A 21,446-nucleotide genomic window follows, 5' to 3' on the forward strand; every position below is an offset into this window, starting at 1 on the left:
GGATTATGTTTCTTTAGGGGGTGGAATACTTAGATTTTCTTTGCTGATCTGATTCCTCTTCAATATGTGAGTTGAATACACACAGCGTGTTTCCTTCTCTTTCTACTATGCTAGGCATTTTGCTGTTTTTCAAAACCAGAATTTTACTTAGTGGCTGACATGTACAATTTGGTAAACTTTAAAGGACCAATCTTTTTTTCTTTTGCCTTCTTTAATAAACTTGTTTCTTTCAACACGACTGTGAATGTCAAAGTCTTGAAGTGACTACACAAGGAAAATACGATTTATAAACAGAAAATTAATGGCCAAATTGTCAGTAACCTACTTCACTGAATATAAATAAACTTGCACCATAAAGGGTCATATCGTTAATACGTCTTTGCTGGGCTTCTGGCAACTTACACGGCTGCCTCTTATGATAGGATTTTTGGTGTGTAAGAATGTGAGGAGGGAAAAAAGTTAAACTGGGGATAGCATTCAATTCCATTTATGGCTCATTCATAAATGGTTCCAAGCAACTGTGTTTGGTCAAAACAGTGTTATCCTATTCATAGAGTTCTTCCTCCATCTTTAGGGAAATCCTTTCTGAGGGCTCACTTCTTAAGGTTGTGATAGCTGACTTGCTGACCCACAGGTCAAAAAAAATGTAGCAGAGAAATACCCAGATGAGTTCTTCACAAGATACCAAGCTTTACTTCTATTAGGAAAGATGGTAAATTTTCCCCACTTCTTTAATTTTTTTTTAAAAACAGTAGCAACAATCTATATTTTCATTTTTCATGATGAAAATATTTTGTCTCTTAAGAAAGTTCTTTCAGTTCAGTGCCTTTGATGCAATATTAAATTGTTCCTTTTATATCATTTTTATAGGTGTGCAAGTATAAAAAAAGAGATCATTACTTCTTTGTGTGGAATATAAACTGAATATAAAATAATTCAAAAAATTCAGTTGCTTAGAAAAGAGGTAGAGGATGAGATACTTTTGTCTAAATTTTATTGTTCTAATGTATTCTACTCAAAGTTAGCTGAAAGTTATATAAATTTCCATGTTCATTTTCTAAAAATATGTTAAATATTATTTTCTATAGTAATCTTCCAGACTACATAAAGAAAACACAGTATATAGCAATAAACGCCTACGTCAAGAAACAAGAAAAGTATTTTAAAAAATTTAACTTTAGAAGAACAAGATGGCAGAGGAGTAGGTTGACATGGAGTATATCTCTCTCCACGGATACATCAGGAATACACCTTTGGACACAGAAGTGCGTGCAGAACACCAGCTGAGAGCAGACAGGAGTACCTGACCGGTGGAAACGAATGGATAGAACCAACCAAAACTCAGTGGATGAAGGAACTAGGGGGAAAACCAGGAGCATTAGTAGGATTTTTCACAAAACTAGAACAAAAAATTTCACAATTCATATGGAAATACGAAAAACCTAGAATAGCTAAAGCACTCTTGAGAAAGAAGAATGGAGCTGGAAGAAGCAACCTTCCTGCCTTCAGATTATACTACAAAGCTACAGTCATCAAGACAATATGGTACTGGCACAAAAACAGAAATATAGACCAATGGAACAAGACAGAAAGCCCAGAAATAATCCCATGAACCTATGGATACCTTGTTTTTGACAAAGGAGGCAAGAATATACAATAGGGCAAAGACAGCGTCTTCAATAAATGGTACTGGGGAAACTGTACTGCTGCTGCTGCTAAGTCACTTTAGTTGTGTCTGACTCTGTGTGACCCCATAGACAGAAACCCACCAGGCTCCCCCATCCCTGGGATTCTCCAGGCAAGAACACTGGAGTGGGTTGCCATTTCCTTCTCCAAGGCATGAAAATAAAGTCACTTAGTTGTGTCTGACTCCTGGAGACCCCATGGGCTGCAGCCTACCAGGCTCCCCCATCCATGGGATTTTCCAGGCAAGAGTACTGGAGTGGGATGCCATTGGAAAACTGTACAGCTACATGTAAAAGAATGAAATTAGAAAACATCCTAACACCATACACAAAAATAAACTCAAAATGGATTAAAGACCTAAAGTAAGACCAGAAACTATAAAACTCTTAGAGGAAAACATAGGTAGAACGCTTGATGACATAAATCAAAGCAAGATCCTCTATGACCCACCTCCTAGAGTAATGGAAATAAAAACAAAAGTAAACAAGCAGGACCTGTTTAAACTTAAAAGCTTTCACACAGCAAAGGAGACTATAAGCAAGGTGAAAGGCAACCCTCAGAATGGGAGAAAATAATAGCAAATGAAACAACTGACAAAGGATTAATTTTCAAAATATACAAGCAGCTCATACAACTCAATGCCAGAAAAACAAACAACCCAATCAAATAGTGGGGGAAAGGCCTAAACAGACACTTCTCCAAAGAAGACATACAGATGGCTAACAAACACATGAAAAGATGCTCAACATTGCTTATTATTAGAGAAATGCAAATCAAAACTACAATGAGATATCACCTCACACTGGTCAGAATGACCATCATCAAAAAATCTACAAAGAATAAATGCTGGAGAGGGTGTGGAGAAAAGGGGATGCTCTTGCACTGTTGGTGGGAATGTAAATTAATCCAACCATTATGGAAGATGGTATGGAGATTCCTTAAAAAACGAAGAATAAAGCCACCATATGACCCAGCAATCCCACTCCTTGGCATATATCTCGAGGAAACCAAAATTTAAAAAGACACATGTATCCCATTGTTCATTGCAGCACTATTTACAATAGCTACAACAGGGAAGCAACCTAGATGCCCATCAAGAGATGAATGGATAAAGAAGTTGTGGTACATATACACAATGGAATACTACTCAGCCATAAAGAGGAACTCATTTGAGTCAGTTCTGATGAGATGGACAAACCTAGACCCTATTACACAGAGTGAAGTGAATAAGAAAGAGAAAGAAAAATATTGTATTCTAACACATATATACAGAATCTAGAAGAATGGTACCAGAGAACTTATTTATAGGGGAGCAATGGAGAAACAGACATATAGAATAGACTTACAGACATGGAAAGAGGGGAGGAGATGGTGAGAGTATGGAAAGAGTAACATGGAAACTTACATCACCATATGTAAAATAGATAGCCAATGGGAATTTGCTCTATGGCTCAGGAAACTCAAACAGGGGCTCTATCAACCAAGAGGGGTGGGATGGGGAGGGAGATGGGAGGGAGTTTCAAAAAGGAGGGGATATATGTATACCTATGGCTGATTAATGTTGAGGTTTGACAGAAAACAACAAAATTCTTTAAAGCAATTAACCTTCAATAAAAAAATGAATTAAAAAGAAAAAATAATCTAAATTTACACCTCAGTGAACTAGAGAAAGAGGAACCAAAAGCCTAAAGTTAGTAGAAGGAAGGGAATAACAATGATTAGAGCAGAAATCAGTGAAATAGAGACTAAAAATAAAATAGAAAAAAATCAATGAAACTAAGAACTAGTTCTTAGAAAAGATAAAATTGACAAATTTTTAGCTAGACTCTCAAGAAAAAATGAGAGAGGACTCAAATATAATCAGAAATTAAAGAGAGTGACTTACAGCTGACAACAGAGAACTACAAAAGGTCATAAGAGACTACTATAAACAATTATGTGCTAAAAAACTGAATAATCCAGAATAAATGGTTAAATTCCTGAAGACATACCACCTACCAGGATGCACTCATAATGAAAAAGAAAGTCTGATTAATTACTATTAAGAGGATTGAATCAGTACTCAAAAGCTCCCAAATAAATAAAAATCCAGGACCAGATGGATTCACTGGTGAATTCTACTAAGCATTCAAAGAATTAATATCAATTCTTCTCAAACTCTTCCAAAAAAATAGATGAGGGAGGAGATCTTCTAAACTCATTTTACAAGACCAACATTACCATGATACCAAAATCAGATAAAGACACTATGAGAAAAAAGTTGTAGGCTAATATCTCTGATGAATATAGATGCAAAAATCCTCAACAAATATTAACAAACCGAATTCAACAATATATTAAAGGGATCATATACCTTGAGCAAGTGGAATTTGTGAATCCCAGAGATTCAAGGATAGTTTAACACCCAAAAATCAGTCAATGTGATAAACCATCTTAATAAAATGAATGATAAAAATAAAATAATCATCTCAATAGATGCATAGAAAACATCTGAGAAAATTAATATCTATTTATAATGAAAACTCTCAACAAGGAGGTATAGTGGGAATGTACCTCAACATGATAAAGCCCATATATAATAAGCCAACGCTTAACATTATCAGTCAGTTCAATTCAGTCGCTCAGTTGTGTCTGACTCTGCGACCCCATGGACAGCAGCACTCCAGGCCTCCCTGTTCATTGCCAACTCCGAGTTGACTCAAACTCATGTCCATTGGATGATTACAATAATACAACTTAACATTATACTCAGTGCTGAAAAACTATTCTAATGTCAGAAACAAAGCAAGAATGCCTGTCTACTTTCACTGTTATTATTCAACATAGTATTGGAAATCCTATGCTTTCCAGGTTGAGCTAGTGATAAAGAATCTGCCTGCCAATGCAGGAGATGCAAGCAACATAGGTCTGATCCCTGGGTCAGGAAGATCCCCTGGAGTAGGAAATGGCAATCCATTCCATATCCTTGACTGAAAAATTCCATGGACAGAGGAGCCTGGCAGGCTACAGTCCATGGGATCACAAAGAGTAAGCACACACCATATGAGGTATTATTGGAAGTCCTAATCAGAGCAATTAGGCAAGAAAAAGAAACAAGAGGAATCTCAACTGGAAAGAAAGAAGCAAAACTGTCACTGTGTGCAGATGATATGATATTATTCATATATAGAAAGCTCTAAATACTCTATCAGAACTAATAAATTCGGTAAAGTTGCAAATACAAAATACGCAAATTATCTATTGTTTCCATAAACTAAAAATGAATGCTCAGAAAGATAAGTTAAGAAAACCATCCAATTTATAATTGCATCAAAAAAGAATAAAATACTTAGGAATAAATTTAACCAAGGAAGTGAAAGATCTCTATATTGGAAACTATAAGATTTTAATAAAATAAACTGAAGACAACACAAATAAATGGAAAGATCTTCTGTGCTCATGGATTAGAAAGAATATTAATAATATTGTTAAAATGTTCACACTACTACTTCTACTGCTGAGTCACTTCAGTCGTGTCCGACTCTGTGCGACCCCATAGATGGCAGCCCACCAGGCTCCTCCGTCCCTGGGATTCTCCAGGCAAGAACACTGAAGTGGGTTGCCATTTCCTTCTCTAATGTATGAAAGTAAAAAGTGAAAGTAAAGTCGCTCAGTCGTATCCGACTCTTAGCGACCCCATGGACTGCTGCCTACCAGGCTCCTCCACCCATGGGATTTTCCAGGAAAGAGTACTGGAGTGTACACACTACCTAAAGCAAATTACAGATGCAATCTGTAACAAAAGTCCAACAACATTTTTCACAGAACTAGTACAAACAGTTCTAAAATTTGTATGGAATCACAAAAGATCCCCAATAGTCAAAGCAATCTTGAGAAAGAAGAATAAAGTCAGTGCGATTATACTCTCTAATTGCAAGCAATATTTCAAAGCTATAGTAATGAAAATAGTGTACTGTTGTCATAAAAATAGACACATAGATCAATGGGATAGAAAAGGGAGGTCAGAATAAACCCACACATATATGGCCAATTAATGTATGAGAAAGAATGTACAGGGAGGAAAAGGCAACTTTTTAATGTGGTGTTAGAAATATTGGACAACCTCATGCAAGGTATGAAACTTACCACTACTTCCACTATACACAAATGCAAGACCTGAAGCCATAAAACTCCTATTAAAAATACTTGGGCAGGAAGCTCCTTGACATAAATCTTAATGATGTGAATTTGACACCAAAAACAAGAGCAAAAAATAAGCAAGAAGTACTACATCATACTGAAAAGCTTTTGCATAGCAAAGGAAACCAACAGAATGAAAAGGCAACCTACTCAATGGGAGAAAATATTTATAAGTCTTTTCTCTGATAAGAGGCTAATACTCAAATTTTATTAAGAACTCATATAATTCAATAGCAAAAATCCAGACAATCTGAAAAAAAAATGGGCTGAAGATCTGAATAGATATTTTTCCAAAGACATACAGATGGCCAACAAGTACACAAAGATCACTAATACATGTACATGGACATCATTAATCATCAGAGAGATGCAAATCAAAACCACAATGAGATATCACCTCACATCTGTTAAAAAGGCTATTATCAAAAAGACTAGAAATAACAAGTGCTGATGAGAAACTGCAGAAAAGGGAACGTGTGTACACTGTTGGCGAGGATGTAAATTGGGCAGTCCCTATGGAAAACTGTATGGAGGTTCTTTAAAAGATTAAGAATAGAACAACCATATGATCCAGCATATGATCCTGCAGGCACAGGAGGTCCTAGAGGAGCTACTCCACGTTCAAGGTCATCAGGGGTAGTGGTGAGGAGATACCCCTTGTCCAAGGTAAGGAGCAGCAGCTGCGCTTTGCTGGAGCAGCCGTGAAGAGATACCGCATGACCAAGGTAAGAGAAACCCAAGTAAGACGGTAGGTGTTGCAAGAGGGCATCAGAGGGCAGACACACTGAAGCCGTAATCACAGAAAACTAGTCAATCTGATCACACTAGGACCACGGCCTTGTCTAACTCAATGAGACTAAGCCAGGCCCGTGGGGCCATCCAAGACAGGCGGGTCATGGTGGAGAGGTCTGATAGAATGTGGTCCACTGGAGAAGGGAATGGCAAACCACTTCAGTATTCTTGCCTTGAGAACCCCATGAACAGTATGAAAAGGCAAAATGATAGGATACTGAAAGAGGAACTCCCCAGGTCAGTAGGTGCCCAATATGCTACTGGAGATCAGTAGAGAAATAACTCCAGAAAGAATGAAGGGATGGAGTCAAAGCAAAAACAATACCCAGTTGTGGATGTGACTGGTGATAGAAGCAAGGTTCGATGCTGTAAAGAGCAATATTGCATAGGAACCTGGAATGTCAGGTCCACGAATCAAGGCAAATTAGAAGTAGGCAAATAGGAGATGGCAAGAGTGAACATCAACATTCTAGCAATCAGCAAACTAAAATGGACTGGAATGGGTGAATTTAACTCAGATGACCATTATATCTACTACTGCGGGCAGGAATCCCTTAGAAGAAATGGAGTAGCCATCATGGTCAACAAAAGAGTCCAAAATGCAGTACTTGGATGCAATCTCAAAAATGACAGAATGATCTCTGTTCATTTCCAAGGCAAACCATTCAATATCACAGTAATCCAAGTCTATGCCCCAACCAGTAATGCTGAAGAAGCTGAAGTTGAACGGTTCTATGAAGACCTACAAGACCTTTTAGAACTAACACCCAAAAAAGATGTCCTTTTCATTATAGGAGACTGGAATGCAAAAGTAGGAAGTCAAGAAACACCTGGGGTAACAGGCAAATTTGGCCTTGGAATACAGAATGAAGCAGGACAAAGGCTAATAGAATTTTGCCAAGAGAATGCACTGGTCATAGCAAACACCCTCTTCCAACAACACAAGAGAAGACTCTACACATGGACATCACCAGAAGGTCAACACAGAAATCAGATTGATTGTATTCTTTGCAGCCAAAGATGGAGAAGCTCTATACAGTCAGCAAAAACAAGACCAGGAGATGACTGTGGCTCAGACCATGAACTCCTTATTGCCAAATTCAGACTTAAATTGAAGAAAGTGGGGAAAACCACTAGACCATTCAGGTATGACCTAAATCAAATCCCTTATGATTATATAGTGGAAGTGAGAAATAGATTTAAGGGCCTAGATCTGATAGATAGAGTGCCTGATGAACTATGGACTGAGGTTCGTGACATCAGGGATCAAGACCATCCCCATGGAAAAGAAATGCAAAAAAGCAAAATGGCTGTCTGGGGAGGCCTTACAAATAGCTGTGAAAAGAAGAGAAGCGAAAAGCAAGGGAGAAAAAGAAAGATATAAGCATCTGAATGCAGAGTTCCAAAGAATAGCAAGAAGAGATAAGAAAGCCTTCTTCAGCGATCAATGCAAAGAAATAGAGGAAAACATCAGAATGGGAAAGACAAGAGATCTCTTCAAGAAAATCAGAGATACCAAAGGAATATTTCATGCAAAGATGGGCTCGATAAAGGATGGAAATGGTATGAACCTAACAGAAGCAGAAGATATTAAGAAGAGATGGCAAGAATACACAGAAGAACTGTACAAAAAAGATCTTCACGACCAAGATAATCATGATGATATGATCACTTACCTAGAGCCAGACATCCTGGAATGTGAAGTCAAGTGGGCCTTAGAAAGCATCACTATGAACAAAGCTAGTGGAAGTGATGGAATTCCAGTTGAGCACTTTCAAATCCTGAAAGATGACGCTGTGAAAGTGCTGCACTCAATATGCCAGCAAATTTGGAAAACTCAGCAGTGGCCACAGGACTGGAAAACGTCAGTTTTCATTCCAATCCCAAAGAAAGGCAATGCCAAAGAATGCTCAAACTACTGCACAATTGCATTCATCTCACACTCTTGCCTGGAAAATCCCATGGACGGAGGAGCCTGGTAGGCTGCAGTCCATGGGGTCGCTGAGGGTCGGACACGACTGACCGACTTTTACTTTCACTTTTTACTTTCATGCCTTGGAGAAGGAAATGGCAACCCACTCCAGTGTTTTTGCCTGGAGAATCCCAGGGACAGAGGAGCCTGGTGGGCTGCAGTCTATGGGGTCACACAGAGTCGGACACGACTGAAGTGACTCAGCAGCAGCAGCACACACTAGTAAAGTAATGCTCAAAATTCTCCAAGCCAGGCTTCAGCAATATGTGAACCTTGAACTTCCAGATTTTCAAGCTGGTTTTAGAAAAGGCAGAGGAACCAGAGATCAAATTGTCAACATCCGTTGGGGCATGGAAAGAGCAAGAGAGTTCCAGAAAAACATCTATTTCTGCTTTATTGACTATGCCAAAGCCTTTGACTGTGTGGATCACAATAAACTGTGGACAATTCTGAAAGAGGGTAATACCAGACCACCTGATCTGCCTCTTGAGAAACCTATATGCAGGTCAGGAAGCAACAGTTAGAACTGGACATGGAACAACAGACTGGTTCCAAATAGAAAACGGAGTACATCAAGGCTGTATATTGTCACCCTGCTTATTTAGCTTATATGCAGAGTACATCATGAGAAATGGTGGGCTGGAAGAAGCACAAGCTGGAATCAAGATTGCTGGGAGAAATATTAATAACCCAGATATGCAGATGACACCACCTGTATGGCAGAAAGTGAAGAGGAACTAAAGAGCCTCTTTTTTTTTTTTTTGGTAAACCAGGAATGAAATGCATCTTTATTAAGTTATTCAACAATTTCAAAGTTTGCATTTGGAACCATTCAGAGAGCTCTTTTTAAGCTATTAAAAATTAATTTCACACGAGGCAAGGAAGACATGTCTAGACAAATGTAAAGAGCCTCTTGATGAAAGTGAAAGAGGAGAGTGAAAAAGTTGGCTTAAAGCTCAACATTCAGAAAACGAAGATCATGGCATCCGGTCCCATCACTTCATGGGAAATAGATGGGGAAACAGTGGAAACAGTGTCAGACTTTATTTTTTTGGGCTCTAAAATCACTGCAGATGGTGACTGCAGCCATGAAATTAAAAGACGATTACTCCTTGGAAGGAAAGTTATGACCAACCTAGATAGCATATTCAAAAGCAGAGACATTACTTTGCTAACAAAGATCTGTCGAGTCAAGGCTATGGTTTTTCCAATAGTCATGTATGGATGTGAGAGTTGGACTGTGAAGAAGGCTGAGCGCTGAAGAATTGATGCTTTTGAACTGTGGTGTTGGAGAAGACTCTTGAGAGTCCCTTGGACTGCAAGAGGATCCAGCCAGTCCATTCTAAAGGAGATCAGCCCTGGGTGTTCTTTGGAAGGAATGATGCTAAAGCTGAAACTCCAGTCCTTTGGCCACCTCATGCGAAGAGCTGACTCATTGGAAAAGACTCTGATGCTGGGAGGGATTGGAGGCAGGAGGAGAAGGGGACAACAGAGGATGAGATGGCTGGAAGGCATCCCTGACTCGATGGACGTGAGTTCGAGTGAACTCCAGGAGTTGGTGATGAACCGGGAGGCCTGGCTTGCTGAGATTCATGGGGTCTCTAGAGTCAGACACGACTGAGCGACTGAACTGAACTGAACTGATGATCCAGCAATTTCACTTCCAGGTATTTAGCCAAAGAACATGAAAACACTGCTCTGCTGTGTTCACTGGAACATTGTTTACAATAGGCAAGACATGAAAATAACCCAAGGGTCCATAAATGGATGAATGAATAAAGAAATTGTGGCATAATCATACACACACACACACACACACACACATATTATTTAGCCTTAAACCAAATGAAATCCTGCAATTTTAAACAACATGGATGGACCTCAAAGACATTATCCTAAGTGAGGTAAGTCACACAGGAAAAGAAAAATACCATATGATCTCTCTTAAATGTGAAATCTAAGAATATCTGTATATTAAAAACACCAAGTTTGTAGATACAAAGAATATATGGGTGATTGTGGGGGTAGGATGTGGGGTGAGAAAAATGGACAAATTATTTATGTTGTTTCTTAGTTTAAATACATTTAATAATAATAAAAGAGAAAACACAGTGCCGTTTTTATTTGTGATTGATTCAAGATTTGTAGAAGGATCATATGCTCAAGAGAAAAACTTAGAAAAAATGTAAAGTTAGAAATTAGAAAAAGTTCTTCAAAGTTAAGGGAGTTATTAAGATATAAGCATAATAAAGGGCACATAAAGTTTAAATGTTGAGGTTCTGCTGAGAAAAAATTGTCCCTATAGCGGAACATAATTGCCTTAGTGGTAAAGAGGTAAGATTCAATTTTGCTAAGATACACAGCAGTGCCACCGTGAATTCAAAAACACAGCTTCCAGGAACTTCTTTAATTAATGCAGTTTATCCTGTAATTTTAGGGGTTTATTGATACTGGCAGAAACATTTGCAAATAACTTAGAAAATTTCATGACATATTATGTATCTCAAAGGATTTCATTCAGTATTTTTTTTTCTTTTTCAACTGCAATCAATAATTTCTTTGAGAACTCTTAATATGCTAAGATATAGTTAAAAGATTCTTGGATATTCCCAAAAGAAGGATTTAAGAAAACAAATATGAACAAAGATGAACTTTGTGGCATTGATGTTATTTTCTTTCATTCACATAATTTTTTAACAAGTTCTGCCTCTGTTTTCCATTATACCTAAATAGTTCTCATTTTTATTCAACATCAAGAGATATTAATGTGGGTGCATCAAATCAGAGTTTGGATTCTTTGAACCTATCAGACTATTTTTTTTTATGAATATTTGGGGTTTGATAAAACCCCAAATGCATGCTAGAAGCACTTTTTCCATTAATTATTAAACCCATGTGCATTTTGAGGAAAATTTGATCCATATGGGTTCTGGTTCATTTATGCTTTACTCATCAAAATACTCTTTCTTAAAGTCCATGTCCAAGAAATCTTTCGAGCGCTGTTAAGTTTTTCGAGCTTTGCCAAGAACAAACAAAGTTGAGCACCAAAAGATTCAAGTTGGTTTGTAACCCTATACCTATGGAGCATTAGTGGTTTCTAAACTTGGATTAAACACACCCTCTCATCTCTAATAGGTACTTGAATGTACCTCCAGAGGGAAGCTTGATGCTTGGTATAGACAGCAAAAATCAGATGTATGTCAACAAAGGCACCAGATAATCCCAGAACGCATCACAATTCATTAAAAGATTACTTTATATTTTTTGAGTGCAAATATGCAGACATGTTCCATAGATTTTGAGTTGGAAGGTTAAGAATCATTCCAAGTAGTTAACAAAAAAATTTCCTATTGTCTAAAATGTGAAATCCTAGTATTTGAATCACAATTTTAAAATATTGGGACTTGTTAAAAAACTACTATGGGAAACATGAAGTAGTTATTAACAGTGAAAAATGGGAATGTGACCAATGACTTATTTTATCTATCTCTTCTTTTTCAAGAAGTCTAAGAAGTGAGGGGTTTTGCTTTTTGGTATTTTGTTGTTGTGGGTTTTTGAGTCTTTTGTCTTTTTCTCCTCCTAGAACCAACAGACCCAATCAAATTAAGGTCATAAGTAAATGTAGATTAGATTTTAAGGCATCTGTCTTTGATTAAATTGCATTGCTAGTCTCAAAAATTCCAGAGGAAGACGTAATTGAAAGATGATTTTAAATAAAATCTCTTTTTTCAAGAGATCAGAAAAAATAAAATCTTTTAAGGTTGTCATAATTGGGGTTTTGTTAAAAAGAGCCCTTATCTTTTAGAGATTCCCTACTGAAATATGTGTAGATAATGTGACATGATCTCTGGGGTTTACTTCAAAATTCAATGGAAATTAAAACGAATGAATAAAAAAAGAAGATGTGGTATATACTTACAAGGGAATACTACTCAACCACAAAAAAAGAATGAAAATTTTCCACTGGTCACAACAGAGATGGACTTAGAAGGCATTGTGCTAAGTGAAATATCAGACAGAGAAAGACAAATACAGTATACCATTTATATCTGGAATCTAAAAATATACAACAAATTAATGAATAAAACAAAATAGCAGACTCACAGATGTGGAGAACAAATTAGTGGTTACCAATGAATAGAGGGTGAACTTCCTGATGTTCAAGCTGGTTTTAGAAAAGGCAGAGGAACCAGAGATCAAATTGCCAACGTCCGCTGGATCATGGAAACAGCAAGAGAGTTCCAGAAAAACATCTATTTCTGCTTTGTTGACTATGCCAAAGCCTTTGACTGAGTGGATCACAATAAACTGTGGAAAATTCTGAAAGAGATGGGAATACCAGACCACCTGACCTGCCTCTTGAGAAATCTGTATGCAGGTCAGGAAGCAAAAGTTAGAACTGGACATGGAACAACAGACTGGTTCGAAATAGGAAAAGGAGTATGTCAAGGCTGTATATTGTCACCCTGGTTATTTAACTTCTATGCAGAGTACATCATGAGAAACTCTGGACTGGAAGAAACACAAGCTGGAATCAAGATTTCTGGGAGAAATATCAATAACCTCAGATATGCAGATGACACCACCCTTAGGGCAGAAAGTGAAGAGGAACGAAAAAGCCTCTTAATGAAAGTGAAAGTGGAGAGTGAAAAAGTTGGCTTAAAGCTCAACATTCAGAAAACGAAGATCATGGCATCCGGTCCCATCACTTCATGGGAAATAGATGGGGAAACAGTGGAAACAGTGTCAGACTTTATTTTTTGGGCTCCAAAATCACTGCAAATGGTGACTGCAGCCATGAAATTAAAAGACGCTTACTCCTTGGAAGGAAAGTTATGACCAACCTAGATAGCATATTCAAAAGCAGAGACATTACTTTGCCAACAAAGGTTCATCTAGTCAAGGCTATGGTTTTTCCTGTGGTCATGTATGGATGTGAGAGTTGGACTGTGAAGAAGGCTGAGCGCTGAAGAATTAATGCTTTTGAACTGTGGTGTTGGAGAAGACTCTTGAGAGTCCCTTGGACTGCAAGGAGATCCAACCAGTCCATTCTGAAGATCAGCCCTGGGATTTCTTTGGAGGGAATGATGCTGAAGCTGGAACTCCAGTACTTTGGCCACCTCATGCGAAGAGCTGACCCATTGGAAGAGACTCTGATGCTGGGAGGGATTGGGGGCAGGAGGAGGGGGGGACGACAGAGGATGAGATGGCTGGATGGCATCACTGACTCGATGGACGTGAGTCTGAGTGAACTCCGGGAGTTGGTGATGGACAGGGAGGCCTGGCGTGCTGCAATTTATGGGGTCGCAAAGAGTCGGACATGACTGAGTGACTGAACTGAACTGAATGAATAGAGGGAAGGGAGAGTACCTTAAGGGTACCACAGGGGTAGGGGATTAAAAAGGGTTATTACGGAATATTATGAAATCATGTGAGTGCAACTTTTGAAACTTGTAAAGCACTATGGAACAATCTCTTACTCAATTAAAAAATTTAAATAATACATTAAAAATGAGTTAAGTGAAAGAAAGTGAAAGTGAAGTCTCTCAGTCGTGTCCAACTCTGTGACCCCATGGACTTAGCCTACCAGGCTTCTCCATCCATGGGATTTTCCAGGCAAGAATACTAGAGTGGGTTGCCATTTCCTTCTCCATTCTTGGAAATCATCCCGACCCAGGGATTGAACCCGGGTCTCCCGCATTGTAGGCAGATGCTTTCAGTCTGAGCCACCAGGGAAGACCAAAAATGAGTTAAGCATATGATATATGTGGAAAATTCTTCAAGACATGGGAATACCAGACCACCTTCCCTATCTCCTGAGAAACCGGTAGGTAGAACAAGAAGCAACAGTTAGAACTGAACACGGGACAACAGACTGGTTCAAAATTGGGAAAGGAGTATGACAAGGCTGTATATTGTCATTCTGCTTATTTAACTTACATTCAGAGTACATGATGTGAAATGCCAGACTGAATCACAAGCTAGAATCAGTATTGCTGGGAGAAATATCAACAATCTCAGATATGCAGATGATACTACTCTAATGGCAGTAAGGGAAGAGGAACGAAAGAGCCTCTTGATGAAAGTGAAAGGAGAGTGAAAAAGCTGGCCTAAAACTCAACATTCAAAAAACGAAGATCATGGCATCCTGTCCCATCACTTCATGGTATATAGATGGGGAAACAGTGGAAATAGTGACAGATTTTATTTTCTTGGGCTCCAAAATCACTGTGGATGGTGATTGCAGCCATGAAATTAAAAGATGCTTTCTCCTTTTAAGAAAAGCTGTGACAAATGTAGACAGCATATTTAAAAGCAGAGACATCACTTTGCTGACATAGGTCTGTGTAGTCAAAGGTGTGGTTTTTCCAGTAGTCATGTATGGATATGAGAGTTGGACTGTAAAGAAGGCTAAGCATGGAAGAACTGATGCTTTCAAACTGTGGTACTGGAGAAGACTCTTGAGAGTCCCTTGGACTACAAGGAGATGAAATGAATCAACCCTAAAGGAAATCAACTCTGAACATTCATTGGAAAGACTGATGTTGAAGCTGAACCTGCAATACTTTCGGCCACTTGATGTGAAGAGCCGACTCATTGGGAAAGACCCTGATTCTGGGAAATTTTGAAGGCAAAAAGAGAGGAAGGCAGCAGAGCATGAGATGGTTAGGTAGCACCAGTGATGCAATGGACATGAATTTGAGCAAACTCCAGGAGACAGTGAAGGACGGGGAAGCCTGTTGTGCTATAGTCTATGGGGTCACAAAGAATTGGACAAGCTTTATTGACTGAACAACAAAAAGTGTATGGTAGGAAGTACAGATAAAACAAGATAATTGTCAGTGGTGGATGCTGGGCATATTGATGTTCATTACACCTTTCTCTTTCTTTCAGTTTATGCCTACCATATGTGCTTTGGATCCACCCTCATTATTGTCTCAGCAAGAATCAGTTGACTATAAATGTATAGGTTTATTTCTAGACACCCAGTTTTGTTCCATTGATCTAGATGTATGTCTAACCTTATTGCACTACCACACAATTTTGATTATGGTAGCATTATAGGAAGTTTTGAAATTGGGAAGAAACCCAATTTTGTCCTTTTTAACAATTGTTTTGATTACTCCGGTTCCCTTGTGTTTCTAGTAATATATGAATATTTTTCAGCTTATCAATTTCTGTAAAAAAAAAAAGTAGCTGAGATCTGATAAAGACTGTTGGAACCTCTAGGTGAAGTTGGAAAGCATTGTAATCTTAACAATATTAAGTCTTCCAATTCATGAACAAAGGATGTCTTTCCATTTATTTAGGTCTTGTTTAATTTCTTTCATCATGTTTGTAGTTTTCAGTGTAAATGTTGCATTTTTATTATTGAGTTTATCCTTAAGTATGTTATTTTTGATGTTATGTTAAATGGAATAGTTTTCTTAATTCCATTTTCAGATTATTCATTGTGCGTGTACAGATACACGGTTTCTTTTTATAAATTGGTCTTGTACCATGCAATCTTGATGAACTTGTTCTTCGGTTCCTATAAGTTGTTTTGTGAATTCCTCAGGATTTTCAATAAATAAGATCATGTTATTTATAAATACAACCTTCTTTCTTTCCAACCTGGATGTTTTCTTTTTTTTTTTTCATTCTTCCTTTCCTTTCCTTTCTTTTAATTGTCTGTCTTGAATTTCTACTACAATGACAAATAGAAATGATAAGACTGCTTGTGCCTGATCTCAGGGGGAAATATTTCTGTCTTTTATAATTAAATATGACATTAGCTGAATGTTTTTTGTAGATACTCTTTATTAGGTTGAGGAAGTTCCCATCTATTCTTAGCTTGTTGAATGTTTTTTTTTTTTTTTTATCACAAAAGAATGTTGTATTTTGTCAATTAGTTTTACTACATTGAGTTGATCATGTCTTTTTTTTCCCCTTTATTTAATATTATGGCATATTACATTAATCAGTTTTCATATGTTGAACCAATCTTGTATTCTTGGAATAAATCCTGTTTGAAGTGAAGTGAAAGTTGCTTCAGTCGCGTCCAACTCTTTGCAACTCCTTGGACTATACAGTCCATGGAATTCTCCATGCCAGAATACTGGAGCAGGTAGCCATTCCCTTCTCCAGGGGATCTTCCCAACCCAGGGGTCGAACCCAGGTCTCCTGTATTGCAGGTGGACTCTTTATTGCTGAGCTACCAGGGAGTCCCTAAATCCGGTTTGGTCATGCCTTATAATCCTTTCTATATGTTGATGGCTTTGGTTTGCTTGCACTGTGTTGAGGATTTTTGTGTGTATATTTAGAAGGCATATTGCTCTTTAGTTTTCCTCTTTTGGGATGTCTTTGCCTGGTTGTGGTATCAGAGGAACACTGGCTTCATAGAATGAGGTATAAAGTATTCCCTCCTCTTCTGTTTTTTAAGAGTTTGTGAATGATTGATCCAGCTCTTTTTTAGGCAGATCAGTCTTACAGACGTGGATAGAAGTCTGAACAATATGGTTGTATGGCACTTATTCTCTATGCTAGGCTTTTAGATATTTGTATATGCATCATATGTTTTCCATCAAGTTGTAAAATCATCCATCTGTTGAATACATATTTATTGAGCATTTAATATGTGCTAGACATTGTGAAAGGAGTTGCAAGAACAACAGTGAACAACACAATCCCAGTCTTGTTGGAGTTTACAGTCCAGTGATGATGAAGTACAAGAAACAAGTAAGTAAAAACCAAAGAAATACTTATTGTTGGCAGTAACGATACCTTTCCCTTGTGGTTCAGCTGATAAAGAGTCCGCCTGCAATGTAGGAGACTTGAGTTCTTTCCCTGGGTTGGGAAGATCCCCTGGAGAAGGGAAAAGCTACCCACTCCAATACTCTGGCCTGGAGAATTCCATGGACTATTAAGTCCATAGTGTGGCAAAGAGTTGGACACGACTGAGTGACTTCCACTTTCACTTTCAATGACACCTTATATATCTCTGTAACACCATCTTCCTAGTATCTGGTATAATATCTTAAATGTATTCAGCACATAATAAAGGTGAAATAATTTATTTTGGTACGGTTTCTGCCTTATAACTTGATTGGGAAGATTAGGGTATCCACACAGAGTAATGTGAGAATTGTTTAGTCGCTAACCTGTGTCTGACTCTTTTGTGACCCCATGGACTGTAGCCCACCAGACAAGGCAAAAAATAATTTTATAGCTCTACTACAGTAAGGGAAATGAATATACAAAAGTCTGAAAACTTAGCTCTCAAACTCTGATGTACAAAGGCAGAGAAAAATCCAAACAATGCACCTGATTCATAAAGCTTCCCATTGCACATAGGCATGTCTCTTACACTAGCATTTCTCAAACTGTCGCATGCAGAAAAATCATCTGGAGATCTTTATTTTTTTTCCTTAAATACAGATTTTGATTCCACAGATCCAAGGGACCACAAAATCCTCGATTCTAGTAAACTTCCAGGTAATGCCTTCGTTGCTGTTTCACAGACCATACTTCTGAATGGCGAGGCTGTACACTCCTCCGTCTTCTTGGTGCAAAAGCAGAGAACCAATGGATATCTGCTGAATTAGATAGGAAAAATTTCCTTCAGAGTTTCAGAGGTAACTGAAATGCTGCAGAACTGTCTGCTGCTGAGAAGGCCTAGAAAAATCATTAAAATCTGTGTACATGCCCCCCACTACCAACCCCCTGGTATCCTATGAGAAAACCAGCAGAGAGGGAATAAGGGAACTCTTATCTTCCAGAATGATGTCATTTATGCTGAAACTTAATTATAAGTGAACATCCATCTTTCCTGTCAAACAATGCAGTGTACATAGGCCAAATCATTTTTAATGTAAATATAAATGGTTCTTGTGTGTAGCCGCTGGGGAGATGGTTAATGTGGGGATGGAGGAGGAGGAGGGTGGAAAGCTAATTCTACTTTTGTAAAGGGAAAATTGACTTGGTGCCTTGATATTCTGTACCTATTAGGAAAAAAAGAAAAAATAAATGTTGGTGATGGGGAACTGGCTTGGTAGGGTCTAACATGCAGATATTAACTATGAACAATTTTACCTTATTTCTGCTTTCTGGTCAGATATTCAACCTAGAAATATGTGCTTTTTCTGTTAGCATGATTTTTTTTTTTCACTTATATGGTTGAGTTTTCTAGCACATGTCATGTCCCACAATATAGTGCTCTAGAGTTTTAGATAAAAAGAAGCTTTAAATAAAGACCAGTTTGGTAAAAGCCAAAAATTACTCACTGAAATAGGTATACTATGTTGTGAAACCAGAAAATATAGAAACGTAAGCTCCTCTTATTGGTAGGTAAACTCAGATATTTGGGACTATTGCACAACTGAAATTGTTCCATTTCAAAAGCTCTTAAAGGACCAGACCACTCTGTGAAATTCGATCAGAAAAAATAGACGAGTTACACTGTGTATTAGGCATGGGTCTAGCAAGGAGATGATTCCAGAAAGTAAGAGTGAGCCTAGTAACCTGCTAGTGCAATTGGGATGGAAACTATCTGTAGTCTCTGTATATGCATGTACATAGCACACTTTTTGTGGAGAAGGCAATGGCACCCCACTCCAGTACTCTTGCCTGGAAAATCCCATGGATGGAGGAGCCTGGTAGGCTGCAGTCCATGGGGTCGCTGAGGGTCGGACATGAACGAACGACTTCACTTTCACTTTTCACTTTCATGCATTGGAGAAGGAAATGGCAACCCACTCCAGTGTTCTTGCCTGGAGAATCCCAGGGACGGGGGAGCCTGGTGGGCTACCGTCTATGGGGTCACACAGTCGGACACGGCTGAAGTGACTTAGCAGCAGCAGCACACTTTTTACATATTGTAGGCAAAAATATATTAGACAATTTTGAAACAGAGTTCTAAAATCAACATTTATTGACATGCATTTTTATGCCTGCTAATATGCTTGGGACTGTATTAGGTAGTGAAAAGGCTATAAAAAGGTACGAGGCATTGTTCCTACCTTCGGGAAATTACAAGCAAGCCCTGGTGGGCATACACATACATATTCCCACTGTACAGCGGTATTCATCTCAAAGTGGAATGGGAAGAAAGAGAGAATTCGCTTTTGTCTGTGATGCCCAGGAGACTTTTAGAGAACACGTGTTTAAGAGATGGGAGATTAGAGAGTTGAATTGTTCTGCTTAAGTCAGGACAGGACAGGCTCTGCCCTGGGGCCCAGGCTTTAGAGGGCCTCACCTTGGCTGTCCTCTGTTATGCCCTGACCATGGGGCAGGATATGTGGGGCCAAGTGGATATGCCACATAGATCCCACATCTTCTTTTCTAGTCCTGGGTACTTGGGAATCTGAAATTGTCCATGTCAATGACCCTGGCCTGGCCTCCAGGACTGGGCGTGGGTACCTCACTGCTGCCACGCACACTTAGGCCCCCTCACTGTCCTCCGTCTGCAGGGCAAACACTCATGAGTCCAGAAAGCCACCTTAGGCTCAGTGCTCCCAAGATGCTTTCGGATGAGTGCTGTGTGGCCACGTGGAGGCACGCTCTGTACTCATGATAAAACAAGGTATTGAGTTGCCCGGGGCATATTTAGGGCTTTTTTTTTTTTTTTTTTATTTAATATCAACCTGCTTCAAAGTTCTGACGGAATATTGGAATCAGAACTCAAACTTGGGACCCTCAGCCCAGTGCCTTTTCCCTGTTTATACTTTCCTCACTGGATATGGTCACTTCCACATATTCAATTTTTAGGTTTTTCTTGAAACAGGCACTGAAGTAGGAAAAATAAGTAATTGTTTTTTCACCAGCTCCAGCTGTTCCTGTCAAACCCTTAACACCATTTCTTCTCCTTTTTTAGTTTAGAGAGAATCAGAGAGGCGAGAAGAGAAGAGGGCAAGGGAAAAGGAGTAAGACAGGCAGACAGAACACTTTCCTTTGGGGCTGGTTGTACCTGCCCCAAGGAACAGAAGTAGAATTGTTTGATGGAGCAGAAAAGGCAGAAAGAAGGAATTCCCTGGTGGTCCAGTGGCTAAGACTCCATGCTCCCAATGCACAGGGCCCAGGTTTGATGCCTGATCAGAGAACTAGATCCCACGTGCAGCAACTAAGAGTTCGCATGCCACAACTAAGGATCCTGCATACCTCAACAAAGATCTTGTGTGACTGCACTAACGCTGGCCCAACCAAATAAATAAATATTTAACAACAACAACAAAAAGAAACGACAGAAATATGCTCTTATGTCTATTATATATCCATGTAGATACAAGGGCTGTCTATCTATCTATCTAATCTATCCATCTATCATCTATCTGTTTCTTCATCCTTTCTTCCTATAACCTCCAGAGCTGACCTAGAATTAAGATAATCTTCTTCTTAATCCAGTGCCTGGAGCAGAAACCGGTGGCAGGAGGCCATACTTCAGGCCGGGTACATGTTGTCTGACTTGCTCTTGTGGTTTGGGAAAAAACCCTTCTTCTTCAATGACTTTCTAGATGTGACTTTCAAAAAGAAAAAGCTTCAATTGTTTCCACAGTGGCCCTGTTGCTGGCACCTGTGCCCATGCCACTGCCAGCAGCTAACGAGTGTGGTGAGCAGGTGGGGAGGTGGTGGAGGTCAGCTTCCTTGGTGTTCTATTTGTGTGTCTTTAGGGGTATGGGCTGTGTGCAGAAGCTACTGTTTTGGTTTTTGGTACTCTAGTTTTTGTTTTTATTGGGTCTCTCACTGAAAATGTCTTTTTCTTTTGTCATCCACAAAATCTGAATTTAGTGGCCTCTCTGTAAGGATGGGCTTTCTCCAGCATTGTCAAGGTGCCTTGTGATAG

General features: G+C 38.8%; 1 long non-coding RNA gene across 2 annotated transcripts in view; it reads left to right on the forward strand.

The window, feature by feature from the left end:
* LOC109566222 (uncharacterized) overlaps positions 1-21,446 on the forward strand; it is a 133,764-nt gene that overhangs the window by 39,220 nt on the left and 73,098 nt on the right. Inside the window, exon 3 of one of the 2 annotated variants that reach the window (XR_011569316.1) lies at positions 1,089-3,150. The exons of the other annotated variant lie outside the window; for it this stretch is intronic. This is a non-coding gene — a long non-coding RNA (uncharacterized lncRNA). Of the gene's footprint in view, positions 1-1,088; positions 3,151-21,446 lie in introns of those variants that run through there. 2 annotated transcript variants of the gene reach the window in all.

Source organism: Bos indicus, chromosome 11, assembly GCF_029378745.1.
Source record: "Bos indicus isolate NIAB-ARS_2022 breed Sahiwal x Tharparkar chromosome 11, NIAB-ARS_B.indTharparkar_mat_pri_1.0, whole genome shotgun sequence".
NCBI lineage: Eukaryota > Metazoa > Chordata > Mammalia > Artiodactyla > Bovidae > Bos > Bos indicus.